This window comes from Oryctolagus cuniculus, chromosome 5 (assembly GCF_964237555.1).
Source record: "Oryctolagus cuniculus chromosome 5, mOryCun1.1, whole genome shotgun sequence".
In the NCBI taxonomy this organism is placed as follows: domain Eukaryota; kingdom Metazoa; phylum Chordata; class Mammalia; order Lagomorpha; family Leporidae; genus Oryctolagus; species Oryctolagus cuniculus.
The window spans coordinates 37,961,966-37,977,916 of NC_091436.1; the positions used below are offsets into that span (position 1 = coordinate 37,961,966).

General features: G+C 39.0%; 1 long non-coding RNA gene across 1 annotated transcript; it reads left to right on the forward strand.

Annotated features, from left to right (window-relative positions):
• On the forward strand, positions 1-12,395 carry LOC127493143 (uncharacterized). Its single transcript, XR_007923191.2, has 3 exons — positions 1-141; positions 10,694-10,812; positions 11,289-12,395. It is a non-coding gene; the product is annotated as an uncharacterized lncRNA (long non-coding RNA).
• The last annotated feature ends 3,556 nt before the right edge of the window (positions 12,396-15,951 follow it).

The window sequence follows — 15,951 nt, forward strand, 5'->3', positions numbered from 1 at the left end:
GATAAGGCTGGGAATTTCAGCTGGGACCAGATTACAGAAAGTCTTACAAGCCAGGCTAAGCAGTTGGGACTTTGTAAGAACTTAGATTTATTGAAGACCTCTGACTTTGGAACTTGACACGGTGAAGGATGGCTCTTTCAGGTCAGTGCAGAATTTCTTGGAATGAGTAGATAATTGAAGCCACAAGTACAGTGATTTCACTGTGGTGTTGCAGTTATCTAAGTATGATGGACAGAAACTTGAAAAATGGTATTAGCCTACAAATAAAATAAAAGTGGTAGAGTTAAGAGATTCCAAGATGATCACTGGGGAACCTCAGTCACTGCTAATGTGGAGAAAGAGAAAATTGAGTTGGCTGGCACCAGGACATTAGAAAGGGGATAGAGGCTGGCATATGGATTCCAGCCCCTAACTTCAGGTTTCTGTTAATGGGCACCCTGGGAGGCACAGGTCATAGTCCAAGCAATTGGTCTCCTGCCACCCACAAGGAAGAAGGCCTGAGTTCACTTATCAGCTCTCTGCTTCAGTCCGGTCTAGCTCAGATCATTGTAGACATCTGGGGAATAAAACAGTGAATGGGAGATTTCTCTCTCTCTCTCTCTCTCTCTCTCTCTCTCTTTATCTTTCTCTACCCCTCTGTCTCTCAAATAAATATAAAAGAAGAAGAATTGGGATGAATTTGGGTATTCTCAGAGCAGCCCAGAACCAAGAGGATGAGAAGTGGGCAGATGGAGAGAGCAACAAGTTGAGTGAGCAGAGGGCAGAAAGGGTGGGCTGGGTAATAGAGCCATCCCCTCAACTCTCAGACATCTTCAGTAAAGCCAATAATCAAATTCAACCATCTTAAATGTTTTCCTTTTTAAAAAGATTTTTAAAAATGATTTTCATTTTTATTGAAAGGCAGACAGAACCAAGGTTGGGGGAGACAAACAGATTTTCCATGTGCTGGCTCACTCCCCAGATGCCCACAACCAGGATTAGGCCAGGCCGACTCAGGAGCCAGACACTCCATCTGGGGCTCCCACATGAGTGGCAGGAACCCAAGTATTTGAGCCATCATCTGCTGCCTCCCAGGATGCATCAGCAGAAAGCTGGATCAGAAGCAAAGTGGCCAGGACTTAAACCTGGGCACTATGTAATATAGGAGGCAGGCATCCCAAGCAGTGGTCTAACTGCTGTGCCACATGCCTGCCTGTGAATCTTTTTTTTTTTTTCCTTGTACCCTTTATCAACTGCCTGAATTATTACACATCTATTTAATATCTTCTTTCCTGGGAAATAATCACTGTTAGAACATTTACATCAAGAACACTGATTCTGTTTCTTCAGTCAAAAGAGATCCTTTTCTTATTAGGAGGTGTATGCTCAGAAGATGATGATGTCTTATACCACTGGTTTTGAGATTATCTCTATTTATACACTGAAATAGTTGGTGCTCCTCTGGGCACATGTTGAGCAAATGCCAGATTTGCAGATTAGGCTCAGCAGTTCTAATTAGGCTTGCTAAATTTGATTAGCAGTTGGGGTTAGCATCTCATTTGATACTTTATCTTATCCACAAGAGTTCTTAGCACCTGTTTCTTGGTCTTTTTTTCTATCACAAAACATCATGTAAACCATCACCACACTTGCCACAGATCATCCTCTGTCTACCTTTGTGATAGTGGTCGTGGCTCTCTAGTAAGATGTTCTGAATACTGAAAGTATAAAGAGCTGTATCTAATCCCACTTTCTGGGTCATCCGGTCTCTCTGTCGTTATCTGTTAGCTTCATAGTCCTCCTAACATGTCAGAAAGGAAATATGGCTGAGTTCTTTATTGAAACTTCTCATTGTCCATTTTAAATTCATGTTATGATTATTTTAAGGGAAATGTTAACAAAGATTATATTAATCAGATATTGATGAGTAGGTTAGCATATTTCACAGCTTTTCAGATTTAATAATTTCATTGCTTAGTTGGCTAAGCGTTCCTCATTGTTTTAGTTATACAACTGATATTCAAAATAGGCATTACACAATACTTCACTGGCAAAGACTAATCTTATTTACATTCCAATTATAGTATTCACATAATTAACAATTACATTTTGTTGAGTAGTGTAAGAATTAGAGGATATAGGAAATGGAAAATTTCTTTCAGAGGATCTGAAAGAAATAGAATGAGACTTTGAGGAAACATGATACTACACTCCCTTATACAATATAGGATTTTCTTAGAGTTGCCTGTTTGAATATATCAATTACCTAAGAGCTATTTGTGTAAATATTATGTGGTTTCATTCAAAGACAATCTTTCATTGTCTATTGATTTAGTTATATATGAAAGAAAGCCCAAATAATTATAACCAACAAAACTGAAAAAAATTTCTTCACCATAAAGTACCAACTACCCAAGATACCTGATCAGATCTCTTTCAATCTTTATTACTGTACACTAAGCACATTTTATAGACATAACTTCTCTATATATGTAAACAATAGGTAATATTGCTTATGCCACATTTTATTAAACATTTCCAAATATCTGCTTATATTCCTAATAATCATGTTTCTATAACATAATGTATATTATATTATAATGTTTTGTTTATTGATGTACCATTATCTGTTTAACTAGTTCCTAAAGCTGGATCATTTTAGACATTTTTGGCTTTCCAGTATATACATAAATATCATCAGATTTTTCCCTTTTTTTTGGAATTGTTTCCTTGAAGCACACATCAAAAGTAAGAGGCATGGATACTATTTCTTCTTAGGAAATAAATAGTGTAAAAAGCTTCTGCTTCCCAAAAGCTCTCACTATCCTCTACACTGGTTTTACTAATCACTTGGTACTTCCAAATTGTTTACCATTGTATTTCTTAAATTATCAATAATGCTGACATTTTTCTATTGGTCAAATATTTATCAAGTGTCAAAAAATTTGTCCAAAATTCACTGGATCTTATAGCAAGGCATCATTGACCATAGGCAGTATGCTGAAGTGGGTAAGAACATGACTTTGGAAGCCAGATTGGTGTCTGTGAAAAGCTTTTGAGCCAGATCTCCTTTGCAATTACAATTTCTTACCAAATTAAGTATGAGTTCTTCAATTATGCGTTTGAGGCCCATGACAATTTGTCTCTACATACTCTTTTTGAGGGAGGGGGAGTGTTATTATTCCCCAATGTTTGAAATCCACCAAATAAACTACTAATTTGTTGAAGACTTCAGACAACTATATTCTAGTATGTATGATACCGACTTTACCTAAAACGGTTTCATTCACTGTAGAAAAAGATCTAATCACTCCTTTGCTGTCTGTCTCATATGTCCCTTTCATCTGATCTTTCCAACCTAATGGAAATGTTTCTCTACTCTGAACTTCCATGTTCTTTATTTTCACTTCTTTTGGAGTGGCTAAAATATTTTTGCTTCCACTGAAGATAATCTTCTTATTGTACAGTGAGCACCTCTAAGCAACCTAGTACTCTCCTTAGCATATAGGACATTGCTTTTTTTTCTGAAATAAATAATGAGTTGACTGACCCATGCTTACATACCAAAGCATCATCTCATCCATGTTTAAAAAGGGCAGGGGCCAGCGCTGTGGCATAGTAGACTAAGCCTCTGCCTACAGCGCTGAAATCCCTATGGGCGCCAGTTTGTGTCCCAGCTGCTTCACTTCCAACCCAGCTCTCTGCTGTGGCCTGGGAAAGCAATGGAAAATGGCCCAAGTCCTTGGGCCCCTGCACCCACATGGGAGACCCAGAGGAAGCTCCTGGCTCCTGACTTCGGATTGGTGAAGCTCTGGCCATTGAGACCGTTTAGGGAGTGAACCAACAGATGGAAGACCTCTCTCTCTCTCTCTCTCTCTACCTCTGCCTTTCTCTGTAATTCTAGCTGTTAAATAAATAAATAAAATCTTTTTTTAAAGGCAAATGACAAATCTAGAAAGTGTTCAGGTAAGTTTAAACAATTTTTCCTCTTTTTCTTGGTATTTTGTTTTTCATTTTTTAAAAACATATCTTTTTTTAACTTTTATTTAGTAAATATAAATTTCCAAAGTACAGTTTATGGATTACAATGGCTTCCCTCCCCCATAACTTTCCTCCCACTCCCACCCCTCCCATCTCCTGCTCCCTCTCCACATCAAGATTCATTTTCAATTCTCTTTATATACAGAAGATCGATTTAGTATATATTAAGTAAAGATTTCATCAGTTTGCACCCACACAGAAACACAGAGTGTAAAATACTGTTTGAGTACTAGTTATAGCATTACTTCACATTGGACAACACATTAAGGACAGATCCCACATGAAGATTAAGTACACAGTGACTCCTGTTGTTGACTTAACAATTTGACACTCTTGTTTATGGCGTCAGTAATCTCCCTAGGCTCTAGTCATGAGTTGCCAAGGCTATGGAAGCCTTTTGAGTTCGCCGACTTTGATCTTATTCCGACAGGGTCATAGTCAAAGTGGAAGTTCCCTCCTCCCTTCAGAGAAAGGTACCTCCTTCTTTGATGGCCCCGTTCTTTCCACTGGGATCTCACTCACAGAGATCTTTCATTTAGGTCTTCTTTTTTTTCCCCCAGAGTGTCTTGGCTTTCCATGCCTAAAATACTCTCATGGGCCCTTCAGCCAGATCAGAATGCCTTAAGGGCTGATTCTGAGGCCAGAGTGCTATTTAGGACATCTGCCATTCTATGAGTCTGCTGTGTATCTCGCTTCCCATGTTGGATCGTTCTCTCCTTTTTTGATTCTATCAGTTAGTATTAGCAGACACTAGCTTGTTTGTGTGATCCCTTTGACTCTTAGACCTATCAGTGTGATCAACTGTGAACTGAAATTGACCACTTGGACTAGTGAGATGGCATTGGTACATGCCACCTTGACGGGATTGTATTGGAATCTCCTGCCACGTTTCTAACTCCACTATTTGGGGCAAGTCCAATTGAGCATGTCCTAAATTGTACATCACCTCCCTCTCTTATTCCCACTCTTACATTTAACAGGGATCACTTTTCAGTTAAAATGTAAACACCTAAGAATAATTGTGTGTTAATTACAGAGTTCAACCAATGGTACTAGAACAAAAAAAAAATACTAAAATGGATAAAGTATTACATTGTACATCAACAGTCAGGACAAGAGCTGATCAAGTCACTGTTTCTCATAGTGTCCATTTCACTTCAACAGGTTTCCTTTTAGTGCTCAGTTAGTTGTCACTGATCAGGGAGAACATATGATATTTGTCTCTTTGGGACAGTCTTATTTCACTCAGCATAATGTGTTCCAGATTCCTCCATTTTGTTGCAAATGACCGGATTTCATTGTCTTTTTTTACTGCTGTATAGTATTCTATAGAGTACATATCTCATAAATTTTTTATCCAGTCTTCTGTTGATGGGCATTTAGGTTGATTCCAGGTCTTAGCTATTGTGAATTGAGATGCAATAAACATTAAGGTGCAGACAGCTTTTTTATTGCCAATTTTATTTCCTTTGGGTAAATTCCAAGGAGTGGGATGGCTGGGTTGTATGGTAGGGTTATATTCAGGTTTCTAAGGAATCTTCAGAATGAATTCCATAGTGGCTTTATCAGTTTGCATTCCCACCAACAGTGGGTTAGTGTCCCTTTTCCCCACATCCTCACCAGCATCTTTTGTTGGTAGATTTCTGCATGTGAGCCATTCTCACCGGGGTGAGGTGAAACCTCATTGTGGTTTTGATTTGCATTTCCCTGATTGCTAGTGATCCTGAACATTTTTTCATGTGCCTGTTGGCCATTTGGATTTCCTCTTTTGAAAAATGTCTATTGAGGTCCTTGGCCCATCTCTTAAGTGGGTTGTTTGTTTTGATGTTGTGGAGTTTCTTGATTTCTTTGTAGATTCTGGTTATCAACCCTTTATCTGTTGCATAGTTTGCAAATATTTTTTCCCATTCTGTCCGTTGCCTCTTCACTTTCCTGATTGTATCTTTTGAAGTACAGAAACTTCTCAATTTGATGCAATCCCAAATGTTAATTTTGGCTTTGACTGCCTGTGCTTCTGGGGTATTTTCCAAGAAGTCATTGCCAGTACCTATATCTCGCAGGGTTTCTCCAATGCTCTCTAATAATTTGATGGTGCCGAGTCCTATATTTAAGTCTTTAATCCATGTTGAGTGAATTTTTGTGTAAGGTGAAAGGTAGGGGTCTTGCTTCATGATTCTGCATGTGGAAATCCAATTTTCCCAGCACCATTTATTGAATAGACTGTCCTTACTCCAGGGATTGGTTTTGGATCCTTGATCAAATATAAGTTGGCTGTAGATGTTTGGATTGATTTCTGGTGTTTCTATTCTGTTCCATTGGTCTATCCATCTGTTTCTGTACCAGTACCATGCTGTTTTGATAACAACTGCCCTGTAGTATGTCCTGAAATCTGGTATTGTGATGCCTCCAGCTTTGTATAAACAAATCTTTAAATTGGCTTCCTAGCAATTTCCTGACGAGAGCCTTTGATTAATTATACTTTTTATCAGATTTTGGTTTGTTTTCTCTACAGAGATTTCACTTCCGTAGTTCCCAAAGCTGAATATCAAAGTACTTGGCCCTAAAACCTTGAGCTAATCCTGATGGGGGAAGAAATTTATCAGCAGCTTTGTCCTATCCTGTTCTCCAGTACACTCCCCACAATGTCTGGGGTCTCGTTGTTTGCTAATTTATCTAAGTCACTTGCCTTATTTTAGGCTGATTGAGTCCTCTACCATCTCTCCATTCCACTTTTTCTCTCTCTATTAATATTGAAGTGATATTCTCTATGTTGATTTTTCTAAAAGTGGTTACCCAAAATAATAAACAGGCACATCTAGGTAAAATCTAAAGTTGAAGATCATTACACTCCTCCCAAATAATGCAAGGACTTCACATTGTTTTAACTTTGATTACCAACCTCAACTATATGTTATTATTGCCTAATAATCTCTCCTCGTGGATTTTTTTTTTAAAGATCATCTCTTGGTCTTTAGAGCACGGTGGTTTTACTTTCATGGATCTATACATGGGTTTGTTTTACTTATCTTTCTTGGAAACCTTGTACTTCCTGAATCTGAAAATCAACGTCTCACAATTCAGGAAGACACTCAACCATTATCTAGCTTATTACTGTCTATTTCCCATAACCTTTTTTTCCCCTTCTTTAAGAACTATAGTTAAATAATGTTAGGAATTCTGACTTTGTCTTCCATTACTTTTACCCTCTCTATATTTTTCATCTCTTTGTCTCTCTCAGGTTCATTCTGAGAAATTCGTCAAATATTTCCTCCATTTCACTAATCCTTTCTTTGGCTTTGTCTAAGATGCTCTTGACTCAGCTTTGGAGTCTTGGATTTTGAGCATTCCATTTTCCAGTCCTAGGGCCCCTGTTTCCTTCTTTTTCAAACCTGCCTGCATTGTTTTCTAATCCATTATTCATGTTTTCATTAATCTTATTTCTTTAAACATGTTAATGATGTTGTTTTATATTCTATATTTGATATTCCTAATATCTGGAGTAGTCATGGATTTGATTATATTTTCTAGCTTTTGTTTTCCTGACTCATGGCTACAGTTCCCTTATTTCTTACATATTTTATGCTTTTTGATTGTTAGCTTGTGTTGGACCTTAATCTGAGGAAACTGAAGCCTGTTTGAAGTGCATTTCTCAAAAATGACATGTGTTTGCTTCTATGTCACCAGGGGGCACTATTTACCTTGAACAGCTTAAATTCCCTACTTGATATTTTATACCACATTGGTAGTGTTACCAGATAAAACATAGATAAAAATAATGCTAAATGTAACATTTGGGGCATATTTTTTATTAAAAATTCTTCATTGTTTATCTGAAATTCACCTTTAATTGGGAACGCTCACATATCTGATGGAGCCTGTGTCCAAAATATATCTATTTTTTCTTTTCCTTCCTTATTTTTTAAAGTTAGATTTACTTATTTGAAAGACAGAGTTACAGAGAAAGAGACAGAGACAGAGAGCTATTTATGCTCTTCCCAAAAGGCTGCAATGGCCAGGGCTGGGACAGGCCAAAGCCAGGAGCCTGGAACTATATCCAGGTCTCCCACAGCGATGTAGAGGCCCAAAGACTTGGGGCCATCTTCTGCTGCTGCTCTCAAAGGCACATTAGCAGGGAGCTGGATCTAAAGCAGAGCAGCCAGGACACAAATCATGATCCATATTGGATGTGGCAGCTTAATGAGCTGCGTCACAACTCCAGGCTCTTTTTTCTTATTTTTAAACATATAACCCAACATTAAAAAGACAATAATACAATCAAAAACAGATAAAAGGATTTGAACAGACATATCTCCAAAGAAGACAAAGTGACCAATGAACATGTGAAAAAGTAACATTGCTGGTATTTAGGGAAATGCAAATTGAAACCACAAAGGTTTACCACTTCCTATGCACTAGGATGCCTATGTTAGAAAAAAAGAAGGATATTTAGCCAAAGGGTTTAAAAAAAAAAAAAAACTAGTTGGGACACTCCCCCATTCCATATCAGAGAACTGGGGTTCAATCCTGGACTCCAGTTCCTGATTCCAGCATATTGCTAATGCAGACCAACAATAAGCAACAATGGCTCAAGTAATTGGGATCCTGACACCCTGTGGGAGATCTGAGTTCCCAGCTCCTGGCTTTGGCCCCAGCCTTTGCATGAATTTGGGGAATAAACTAGTAGAATTGAACCCTCTCTCTTTCAAATAAATAATATATATTTTTTGACAGGCAGAGTAGACAGTGAGAGAGAGAGACAGAAAGGTCTTCCTTTTGCCATTGGTTCACCCTCCAATGGCCGCTGTGGCCGGCGTGCTGGGTTGATCCGAAGCCAGGAGCCAGGTGCTTTTCCTGGTCTCCCATGCGGGTACAGGGCCCAAGCACTTGGGCCATTCTCCACTGCACTCCCTGGCCACAGCAGAGAGCTGGCCTGCAAGAGGAGCAAAAAGACATTTTTTTTTTTTATTTGAAAGTCAGAGTTACACACAGAGAGAAGGAGAGGCAGAGAAATTGGTCTTCCATCCACTGGTTCATTCCCCAGTTGGCCACACCAGCTGGAGCTGTGCCAATCCGAGGCCAGGAGCCAGGAGCTACTTCCAGGTTTCCCACGTGGGTACAGGTGCCCAAGGATTTGGGTCATCTTCGACTGCTTTCCCAGGCCATAGTAGAGAGCTGGATCAGAAGTGGAGCAGCCGGGACTTGAACTGGCACCCACATGGATGCTGGCACTGTAGGCAGCAGATTTACCCAGTATGCCACAGCGCCAGCCCCAATAAGTATTTTTTTTTTAAACAGAGAGATAATAACAAATACTGATGAGTATGTGGAGAAATTAGAAATGTGTAGAACAGGCAAATCCATACAGACAGAAAGTAAGCAGGTAGTTTCCTAGGCCTGAGGGAGGGATGTGACTGCTAAAGGTTATAGGATTTCTTTTTGGAATAATGAAAATGTTCTAAAATTAGATTGTAGTAATAACTGCACAACACTATAGGCATAATAAAAACCATTGATTGTAAACTTTATTTACTTCTTAAATATTTATTTATTTGAAAGGTAGATACTGAAAGAGAGCTCCCATCTGCTAGGTCACTCGCAAATTCCCGCAACAGCTGTGACTGGGCCTGGCCAAAGCCAGGAACTGCTAGGAACTCAACCTGGGTCTCCCACACGGAGGAGCCCAGTCATCTGAGCCATCACCTGCTGCATTAGCACAAAGTTAAAGCCAGGAGCTGGAGCTGGGCACGAACCCAGGTATTCTAATATGAGACACAGAGATCTTAACCAGTGTCTTAACTGATGGGCTAACTGCCAGCCTTGAATCACACACTGTAAGAGCATGAATGTTATGGTAGGTAAATTAAATCTCAATAAGCTGTTAGCTTAAAAATAAGATAATAATATTCAAAACACATCACTTTCTAATTATTTTACAACATCTTACTATTATCTGTGTTTTGAAATTATTTATGGAAAGATGATGCCCTAGTAACCTAGAAAATAGGATCAAATTGTGTACAATATTAAGACAATGAGGACTGTTTATCTCAACTGGTATGCTGTTTATATCTTTATAACAGACAGCCAGATGGCAGTGAGTGATAATACTCTGCGCTAATCCTTTAGGAAGACTACTTTGCTCAAGACTTAGACACAAACAATAATGTTCTGCACCATTACAAGAAATGTGATGATGCCATGAAGGGTTTCATGACAAAATGATCAGAACAAGATATTCCAACACAATCTAGTCTTAATCCTGCAGCATTTCCTCCATAAATATCTATTGAATACTGTAGAAAATGCAAAAACTAGATTAGATCTTGTCTTTGTGCCATCAAGTTTCAGCCAAAGACATGGAAATAAATTTAAATATATAAAGATTAAGGCATCTAATTTGTAGTGAATTTGGTATTTATAGCTTTCTTACATTTGTATTTATTTTTATTTTAAAGGCAGAGACAGGGGGAGAAAGAGATTGAGAAACACTTAGAGAAAAAGAGATCTCCCATCTACTGTTCCACTCTACAAATGCTGAAACAGCTGGGGCTGGGCCAGGCTGAAGCCCGAAGCTGTGAATGAAAAGAGTTTAAGGAGTGAAAGTCAGGGGAGCAGCCATCAAGTTTCATAATCACTGAAATCCAAAAATCTGAATCTTCTTGCTTTTGTGCAGAAGTCAGGAAAATGCAAGAGACTGAAGTCAATCATCACAGTTGGCCTGAAGCCCAGGACTGGAAGATGCAAGGGAATAGAGAAGTTGCTACAAAATGTCACAGCTTCTTCAGTTCACAGGTACACCACCATGGCTGCAGAAAGAGCAGTGTTAATTCAAGCACGTAGACAACTCATAGGCAGAATCTAAACTATAGTTGGAACCCATTTGGCAAAGGACTATGGAAAATGCAGCTCTCATTCGTTCAGTCTCTGACTTGAAGTGAGAGTACCAAAGGGAGTAGAAATGGTGCTGAGTGCCAACAAGTAATATATGACTCATTCCTCAGATAATAGTCCGAGACTGTATATAACATAAGATTCTGGTTTTTCTTGATGGTAAGGGATGCAAGTTGTCCCAGGCTAACATCTTGGCACTCCTTGAACTATGGGCATCTAATTATCAAGTTGACAAAACATATGCTATCCTCTAGCATATGTCTTAAGAAACATAAAGAGTGCTTCTGAATTCCTCTCACTTGGTCTGGTCATTCTGTCTCTAATGTACTCGGTCAGTGTGAAGTCCTGTGGGACAACAAAACTTTCAATGTTCCTAGGGCTACATCAAGATAGAGAGATTGGGGGCTGGAGCTCCGGCATAGAAGGTAAAGCCACCACCTGCAGTGCCAGCATCCCATATGGGCTCCGGTTCGAATCCCGGCTGCTCCACTTCCAATCCAGCGCTCTGGGAAAGCAGTAGAAGATGGCCCAAGTCCTTGGGCCCCTGCCCCCATGTTGAGACCCAGAAGAAGCTCCTGGCTCCTGGCTCCTGGCTTCAGACTGGTGCAGCTCTGGCTGTTTCTGCCATCTGGGGATTGAATCAGCAGATGGAAGACTTCTCTCTTCCTCTCTCTCTCTGCCTCTGCCTCTCTGTAACTTGGCCTTCAAATAAATAAATAAATCCAAAAAAAAAAAAAAAAAAGGAGAGATGGTAATTTGGCATCTGTGACAGGACTGCTGTGAACTGCTTAGAGTGCTTTATACTTCTGTGGGAAGTGAGGGGATCCTGGAGGTCTGTACTTGTGAGTAGATAGCGGGAGGGAGAAAACTAGAGCCTGCAGGCTGGCCACTTGTCTTGTAAATAAAGGTTTATTGGAACACAGCCATGCCGACTCATTTACATATTGTTTGTGCCTGCTTTCACACTCCAACAGCAGACTGAGGAGCTGGGACAGAGACCCTTACAGACCAGCCAAAATATTGCCCTCAAAGTAAAGGTAAATAGAAATAAAACAAAATCTTAAATGTATTCTGAAAGCAGAGCCAAGGCCCTTTCTGAAAAATAAGCACTGAAATGTATTTGTAATGGTGAAAACTAATTTTTTTCCAGAAATTTGAAATTACACCTACTTAAGTGGACTTTTCCCTTGACTCTTTATGGTCTAGTATGAAACGGTCAGATCTGTGCTGTTCTCTTGACCTTTGATCAAATAAGCCTGTTTAGGAAAATTGTATATTCCTATTCCACTGGGCAAAGGAATTTGTAACATTTGATTGGCACAATAAATCATTACTTCTAATGAAGCACATTTTTTTAAATCCTTCTTTGTTCTAAGCAAGCTCCTCTGTGAATTTCAGCACAGTCAGGATCCTCATTTGGAATTCACTGGGGTTGCTGCTGCAGAGCCACGTTGACCTGAATGAAGAGAGGCTGGCGTATAGTATAGACCCGGAGTTCTGTGTTTATCAAGCAAGTGAAGAGTAAACATCCCTTCTCTCTTAACTGGTGGTTGTTGGGAGAGGATACAGACAAATGCTGATTCTTTGACTTCCTAAATTGTATTGCCATTTTCTTTCTTATACGTTTGAAATCTCATTTCCTTATCATCATTTGCATTTATAAAATGTTTCATGGGTTTAGTGTGTTTTCAGAACTCTATCATTTGATAACTGTATCAATTCAGAAGTTCTTTTCTTCCTACATTTCATCAATAAGGAAACTGAGGCTCAGAGTCAGTAAATCTTAGTTTCACTGAGGAGAGGACCAACAGGAACAAATGTTCACCACACAGCCTCACAACCTTAAGCCAGATCTCAAACCTTGATGTTTAAACTATAAGTCCACGACCTGCCTCCTTAGCACAGTAGGCAGCATATCAGTTTCACAATCATAAACTGTAAGTCCACGATGGTCTGAATATTTATGTCTTCTTCCCCACCCAAATTCATGTGTGCAAACTTCATTCCCAATGTGATCATAGTAAGAGGTGGGATCGGGGCCGGCACTGTGGCATAGTGGGTAAAGCCACCGCCTGCAGTGCAGGCATCCCATATGGATGCCAGCTCAAGTCCCAGCTGCTCCACTTTTGATCCAACTCTCTGCTATGGCCTGGGAAAGCAGTGGAAGATGGTCCAAGTGCTTGGGCCCCTGCACTCACGTGGGAAAACCCAGAAGAAGCTCCTGGCTTCTAGCTTCCAATCAGCACAGCTCCAGATGTTGCAGCCATCTGGGTAATGAACCAGTGGATGGAAGACCTCTCTCTCTCTCTCTCTCTCTCTCTGCCTCTCCTCTGTGTAACTCTTTCAAGTAAATAAATAAATCTTCAAAAAAAAAAAAAAAAAAAGGTGAGATCTTTAGGGAGTTCTATCTATGATCAAAATGGCCGTCACAAGACACTACTGAAACTTCCTAGGCCTCTTGTTCTCTCTTGCCTTCAAAACTGAGAAATAAATTTCTATTATTTATAGTACCCTGTTATATACCATATCCAGTTATATACTAGTTTTGAACTGTTTATGTTTCTGGTAGTTTGTAGTGACAGCCCAAACAGACCAAGACAAAGTCCAATATTCTTACTATCACAATCTATTAATTCCCATATTGGGAGTATTGGGGAAAAGCTATGGGTATTACTTATACCAGCGGGCAAAGTAATTGGTAATATTTGATTGACATAATAAATCATTACTTCTAATGAAGCACATTTTAAAAAAATTGTTTTGGTTGTTCTAAAAAAGCTCCAGTGGAAATTTCAGCACAGTTAAGACTCTTAATTAGAATTTACTCTAATTTCCTGCTGAAACCCCCAATGTGTAATAATAACTTTGAAGCACACAAAAATATGGCAAATACTGTTGCCAAGTTGAGAGTAGACAACTAGGAGAAGGAGACTCAGCTATCAAACTCTCAGGCAAAGCACTATATGAAGTTAATTGACTGCAGGGAGGGCATGGCTTATCTATTAAGATGCCCACATCCCAGATCAGAGGTCCTGGGTTCAGGTCCCAGTTTTGCTCCCTATTCCGTGTTCCTGATAACGCAGACTCCGGGAGGCAGCAGGTGATGGCTTCGGTATCTATATTCCTGCCAACCCTGTGCAAGACCTGGATTGAGTTCTCAGCTCCCAGCTTCAGCCTGGCCCAGCTCCAACCATTGTAGTTATTTGAGAAATAAACCAATCAATGGGAGCTCTCTTTGTCTCTCTCTGCCTCTCAAAAAATTAATAATTTAAAATAACAAAATCTCTATGTTATTGAATGAATCAGCATTAAAAACAGGCCTGGATCACTGCATGAAGAATTAAGCTGAAGAATAGGAAGAACTTTTTAAGAGTTTGGTTGTGATATTCTGAAACATCTAACCGCAGGAAGTTGTAAAGTGTCTCTAGATAATTATCATTATTAAAGAGCAAGCCTATCTTTTGGGAATGATTCAAGTGTAGTCTCGATTAATCAACAGCTGTATGAAATGTTTCCCTTCTAGTTCAATTATTATATTAAGATACTTTCTCTAGTAAGAGAGTGTGTTCCATCCCACCCCAACACATACACACACACTTTAACCTCCTATAAACTCACTGCAAAGGAGTTTGCAATCTTGGAATCAGATGTGCCTCTTGAAGTATGTGTCATCAACTCTACACAAATATGAAGCAGGAACAAGCATACTTTTCTTTGGCTTTTGCTGGGATCCAACACTACCAGACTCAACAGTTATTCATTCGCCAATTGATCTGATAAACATTTATTAAACAGATACTGTGTCCTAGATTTGTGAAGGACAACTTTACTAAAACTATTTCCCATGAAATAGATTTTGAGTAGCTCAGTCAAAATCTATGCTAGTGATACATGTGAATCATTATCCTCATTGAAAGGCAGTTTAAAGCTCCTGGGCGCCTTAGGATAGATAATACACAAAGGAAACCAACCAACCATTCTTTTATTATCTAGAAGAAGAGTCAACAAAGATTTCTGGAAAGGGCCAGATTGTGAATACTTTAGGCTTTCTAGGATCATATGGTCTTTGTTGTAACTACTTAATTCTCCTCTTTAGGGTAAAAGCAACCATAGTAATGTATAAAGGAATCAGTGCCACAGTTTGCAGATAAAACTTTATTTATTGATTCAAATTCATATCATTTTCATGTGTCACAAAATATTAGTCTTTGAATTTTATAGAAGACAGTTAGATATAAAAACTATTCTTATCTTGCAAGCTTTACAAAAGCAGGCAGTGGACCATAATTTGCTCATTCCTAACCTATGAGACTATTGTCTATGAAAGAAAATACAATGGTAGATGAACACGAGGGGCATGCAGGTGACATAATAAAATATCAAAGTAAATATAAAACTAAACGCTAAATACTTTCAAAACATTCAGATCAAGAGAATCAGATACTAAAGTGTTCAGTGGGTTTCATTTCTAGAATGAACAGACTTACATTTTCTCAGTTGAGTAATTTTAGCCTTTGGTAGAAAAGGACTCCAAATGGTTTCATGCTAAAAGATGATAAATAAGGACTTCAAATTTTTCACAGTTCTTATTCTTGTGTTGCCTGAAAATTGATTTGCTTCCCATATACCTCTCTGGACTTGGCTACTATTTTGGCATTTTGCTTTTTAAATTCCTGACCTTGTATTTCCAAAACTATGTGTCAGTTGGGTACAGTATGCCAGACAAGAGATAAATGGGATATTGTGAGAAAACCTATCAGCTCTCTTAATAAAATCAAACTCAAGGTTGAGAATAGAGGGAAGATCATAGAGTGAAGGTTGTAACTGGTGCTAGAGTTGGCATTAGAACTCACAGGTCTGAACAGTCTCCAAAAATTCTCAGCACTGAAGACATCTTGTGGCTTCTCTCACATCCTTTGCCCATATTTTACTCTAGCAAACAGCTTCATGCACTTACCATCTAAGAGCACCTTGTCCCGGTTGTACTGTTTTCCTCTCATTTTTTAAAAAAGATTTATTTATTTATTTGCAAATCAGAGT